Raw genomic sequence first — 6,111 nt, 5'->3', positions numbered from 1 at the left:
TCCCCAGATGGAATATTTTACGTCAGAAGAAAGAAATTGAAAGCTCTGCATGGTTTATATCATGATTACTGCATGTTATCCAATGATATTTTAATCACTGCTTGTAAGACAAAAAGCCCAAGAAAACACACCGCCAAGAACAAGTCCACACAATTATTTATCAGACTGCGGAATAACAAGTCAATGTATACTGACGCATTACCCGGTTTCAGATTAAGGGCACACAAAAGGCAGACCCGCATTGTATTTTAAACACCCAGGCTGCATCATCCTCTCTGCACAATTCCCACATTACTTTTCCAAGAACAGTCACCCAGGAATTTGGTTACTACTTCTTCGAGAAACCTACAGCAGAACTACAGCAAAATATTTTTATAAAATGAAATAATAATTTGAGAAAACTGTGCTCAGAGGAGATTTACATTTGCTTACCATGTGTCATGCTTACCACAGGCATCACTTCACTGAATGAGAGCTCGTGTAAAGGGAAACTGATAGCCCAGCAACATTTAAATATTTTATTAATCTGAAAGGTTCTTACCTACTATTTTGTATACATACCATTTTTAACAGCTACAAAGTGTTAAAGGGACTACAAAGGAAAAAATGTCTAACTCATTAGTGAGGTTGACTAATTCAGATTCTATGAACTATTCTGCAAAGTTCCCACAAAAGCAGAAAGATAAATATATTCACAGGCTTCCAGTGATCCATTAGCAAAACCCTTAGGTGAAATCTCTCAGCTCCTAGCAGACACATATTTCAAATCTGGTTTCAGGCATAATATCCACAACAATAGTTTTACAGAACTAATTATTTAGCTGTTATTTTTTACCGTGAAAACATCATTTTTTCAAAAGAAAGATAAAAAGTATCTAGAAATAACCAGGGGAAAGGGGGATAAATTATATAAACCACAATACAGTAATTACATTAGCATGGAAACTTTTTACTGCAAAGCTCAGTAGTCCAAAGTAACTAAATCTATCCAGGCTTTCTTTCACACCTATACAACACTAGGGCAATTTTGGCCATACGGCTTATAAAATAAACATACAGAGTGTTTTAAGAGGCAATGTTAGTCATAGTTCATGAGCAAGTGTCAAGTAATCTGACAAAAAGCCCTTTGAGCAATACTTTTTGGCGGAGACATTCCTGACAGGTTCATCTCTGGTGGTACTGTCAGGCAGACAGACTGCCGTGTCTAATAACATCACACTTCCACAAATCCATGCTGGTGAAAATCAGGAGGACTCTCAGTAAACACTGGTGAAGAGGAGTAATGGACAAAGGATGTTTTTCTGAAGACAGAGATAAACGGAAGAGGAAACATTTCAGATTTTGGCTTGAACAAAATGTAGAGAAAAAGTATTTAGATCTGTCTCATTTCAGATCATAATAAATATGTCTATCTAGCGAACTGCCATAGTCAAAATTTAGGATAGTGGAACTTGGTAGGATTTATGTGACAAGTTAAACTGCATATTCCATCCTGCAAGGAACGAGAGAGAATTCAACATGGTGTCATGGTTTAACCCCAACCGGTATAAGCACCACACAGGCACTCGCTCACTCCTCCCCAGTGGGATAGGGAAGAGAATCAAAAGAGTAAAAGTGAGAAAACTTATGAGTTGAGATAAAGAAAGTTTAATAGGTAAAGGAAAAGTTGCGCACGCAAGCAAAGCAGAACAAGGAATTAATTCACTACTTCCTATTAGCAGGCGGGTGTTCAGCCATCTCCAGAAAAGCAGGCTTCCATCATGCCTAATGGTTACTGGGGAAGACAAATGCCATCACTCCAAATGTTCCTTCTTGTTGCCCCACGTTTATTTGCTGAGCATTACATCATGTGGTATGGGATATCCTTTTGGTCAGTTGGGGTCAGCTATGAAACTACGAAAGTATATCTGGAAAAGCTCTAAGGGCACTGTAAAACTACTTTCTCTGAAGATAAGGAACATAGGCACGTTTTCACTCACAGCCCCACTGGTTTCAAGAAGACTATGCCATTGCTTAAGTCCTCAAAGAGCCACGAGTGTACTTGGACTGCGGGACAAAGACCGAGCTGGTATTAAACCTGGTGATAAAACATTTAATATTAATATATTTTATTTTGTCCAGCTTATCAAAAATAGAGATAAAATAGAATGAAGGTCAGAAAACAAGATACATTTAGTCCTTCTGGAAAAACGCCTTGCCACTTCTCCCCATGGAAAGAAAACAGCCACTTTCACGCTATGTACAAATCCAGCATTCAGTGAAATTACAGATTTTTTAAACAGAATCTTGGAACTGGTAAGCCATCACTAGGGTAGCTATTTGTCTTAAGATAAACACACATTTACAGATTGTCATCTCAGAGTAGACATTGTTTCCACATCTCAATTTCCAATGCTCAAAGCTTGTCTTAGAAAAAGCATCTATGAAATGTTTACTATAATAACCTAGTAAACAAAAACATTGCTTGAAATAAGGTCTTGCTGCCAAGAACTGACATGCTGTATTGTATTAATGTCATGCAAATATTTTGTTACTCTTCCAGTGTCTTCTGGTATCACAAACAACTGAACGTCTAATACGTTTATCGTCTTAGTATTTTATAATTCACAAATAACTGTAGGATTTGATAGAGAAATACAGAACTATCTGAAAGCAATTTGAATAATGAGAAAAACACCGTAACTACTGGTTTTAAAAACATGACAGATGCTCCCTGTGTATGCCATTTTCATTCAGTGTAACAAAGCTTGCTATATTCCTTCAGCTGTTACAATTTCATTGCATTACTTATGGGTTGAAGACTGCAGACAAAAAGTGGAATGCAGAGTAACATTAACATTGCTCATATATTTTGACAAGTGATACTGCTTAGCAATCAATCCTTGGCCATACCATTCAGCTGCCAGCAAGCCACTCTTCAGATAATATTTGGTAGTTGTACGCTCATCAGGAAGCTAGGGATGAGCCACAGCAGATGTAGATATTTAGCAAGAAGGACTCTATATTAATTTTCTCTACATGCATCACAGCAGAACAAAACACAGCCATTTTTCAAAATAAATTTTCAAGTGAACTGGCCTGTAAGATGGATGCAAGGCTTGCTCCATAGATAGCAGTAACAAACCAAATCTAATCACTTGATCAGAGTGTGGCTGACCCCTAGAGAACCAGACAACTTCTCTTCTCTTCTCTTCTCCCAACCTTTGCACACTTTCCTGTTTTCCCATTTCACTGGAAATGCCTTGATTTTTCAGGAAGTAGGTGATCTTCCTCCCATCCTTCTACCACTGGATCAAAACCCTTACAGAATAAGAAAAGCAAAAAAATCCTTTATCTTCTTCTCCATTTACTGCTATATCTGAATGCACATGGGTGGACTAATCCGCAATTATTTTTTAATGGATTGGAAACAGTCGATTAAAATCACAGGACATTATTACCCAGTACTGATGAAGTTTGCAAAATTACTGATAGAAGTTATGTGTCATTTGAGAGTACTACTTGCTTCCTCCCACACCCAAAATGACCATTTTTAGGCTGTGTGTAGACCTCTCTAGCAGTTCTTTAACTTGACAATATGAAGAAGCTACAATTTGTGGTGGGAGAGCCCAGAAGAGCATAATAACAAGGCAAAACACAAGAAAGAAATCCCAATAGTCTCATATATGGTTAGTACTATCTTTGGCACTGGTAATGACTCAACAATAGATTTCTTCATTACAGTCTGTATATATGTTTTTCTAAATTAGTTTTCTTTCTAGATTTGATGTAAGGATGTTACAGAGAGGAGCTGCAGACTTCTTCTATGAAAATCCCCTTATGAGACTGAAAAGAAACTGTTAAGACACATGTTAAAGTGATAAGCAGAAAAACATGACATCCATTACAACCCCCAGACACAAGAATAAATGAAAAAACAAACACAAATTTCCATGTAAAGAGTTATTATATGATCAGATAGATTTTTTTTTAAAGTTTATAATATTCAGGAAAGAAGTAGACAAATATAAGAATTCAGTTCAACATGAAAAAAGTATTGTTATCCTCCTGATAATCAGACAATGCCATGACTCACTGCATTGTATCCCTACTTTTTTTTCTTTTCTAATTGGTCTGATAGTTTTAAAACCAGGAGACAAATAATGATCACACCAGAGGATGGATAAAAAGCCAAGAATAGAACAGAGGAATTCATGTATCCTTTATCAGGGCAAATGTTACTACAATATAAATCTTTATGTATAAGTAGAGAAAACTTGAAAGGACTGCAGAAGTTATTGAGATAGAAAGTGTTCCTAATTCAGGAAAAAATAACTCAGACAGCTGAAAAAGCTGAAGAAGGAAGGGACAGAATCAGACTCTCCCAGAACTGTAGGACAGCACAGAAGATTGTGTGGTGATTGGTAATCTCAGAGACAACCCTAATATTAGCTGTTCCAAAGGAAAAAAAAAAAAAAAATTGATGTTGAAGATTTACAAGGGCTGGTGAAGTGACAGTATTTTAAATACCCAATCACGGCATCCAAAAAAACAACCAAAACCAAAACCCTTGCACCATATACAAGTGCGATAGACAAAGAACAGAATAAATTTTAGATCTAAGTTTTAACAGAAATTACAAGATACTGAGGGGAGTTCTGTAGATACAAGATGAATATTGGATAGCTTTTATTGTACTGACAATTACGATGTACATAATAGTTTCAGTATAAACACTGTCATCAAAATAGGATATTATTAAATTATATAAAAGCCTGAAAAGCAAGACTAAAATTAGACGCAGCTGGGATGGTCACTCTGATTCTGCACCTTCTCTAGTCTCTGATGGCTGTATTTATTTATTTATTTCCTCTTTTTTCTTTGTTTGCATCAATGCTTAAGGAATTCACCATTCCGATCATAGAGACCAGGTGAGAATCTGAATCTACAAGAATGATAATCAAATCAAAGGGCATGATGATAAGAACTTTTGACATAAGATAACTGTGATATAGCTTGAAGATGACATGGACAAGTAGATAAACTCAGCGAACAAGGGAGAGATGCAGAATTTACTCCACTCAGCATGAACATCATAGAATTACATCTCATACTCAAATCAGAAGAGAATAACTAAGGAGCTGACAAGAATTGTGCAGCTGTTAGGGGAAGGAAACAGGGAATGAGAGAGGTATATAAAGAAGCTAGGAAACAGAGGCATGGTAGGATGATCGTCAAAGGCACCAACTAATAAGGATGTCCAAGCAATGCTGAGAAAGCAGTAGAGCAATATATTTTTAACAAAATTATCTGAGGTCAAATTAAGGGCAGTCAGTGAGGCTATAAACAAGGGCAGTCAGAAAGATGGTGGAAAAGAACTTCTCCCATGTGGGCAATGGACAGGTCACAGCTGACATGCCAGTGAGTAAGAACAGAAAAAGGGAGGATTCCCCAAACACAGACTGAAAACGGTGTGGAGAGTGCTGAGGATTAATCAATAAATATAAGAAGCCTTGATAATCAGTTCCTCCAAACAGAAATAAATTAAATATTCAGGTCAGATTTCTGTGTTTTGTGCAAACATGAAAAATAAAGACAAAATTCCTCAACTCAGCAAGCAGCTGATTTACATACGAACATGAAAAGAGTAAGGCAGCTTTGTACAGTTACTACATGTACCACTATAGCAGCAATAAACGACAGCACACAGCACAATATCTAAATTTAGTGAAAATTCAGATATCTGGAACTCAGCTTTTCTATTTTATAATAAGGTACTTCATGTTACAGCTCATTCCACAATGATTTGGAAACCTGTGAAATCTATTCTTACAGAATAATGGATTTATTTTATTACTGGAATGGCTGGTTGTTCACAACAAACAGAAGATCTTTGCTCTCAAATGAACACTTCTTTCAATCACAACACTGTCTTAGAAAAGTAGTTACTATTATAATACTATTTTCTTGGAAATACAATAGTAATTACCTTTTATTTCAAATAGCAAGGGATACCTGAGAAGGTAACAAAAAAGAAATGCACAAACATAATAGGGTAAAATATGTCTATAAAGAAGAATTAGCCAGTGGGGTAAATCACATCATTCCAACAAATTTATGAGGCTTTTTCTC

The sequence above is a fragment of the Pterocles gutturalis genome, unplaced genomic scaffold, assembly GCF_000699245.1.
Source record: "Pterocles gutturalis isolate BGI_N339 unplaced genomic scaffold, ASM69924v1 scaffold19897, whole genome shotgun sequence".
In the NCBI taxonomy this organism is placed as follows: domain Eukaryota; kingdom Metazoa; phylum Chordata; class Aves; order Pterocliformes; family Pteroclidae; genus Pterocles; species Pterocles gutturalis.
This window is presented reverse-complemented; position numbering follows the sequence as displayed.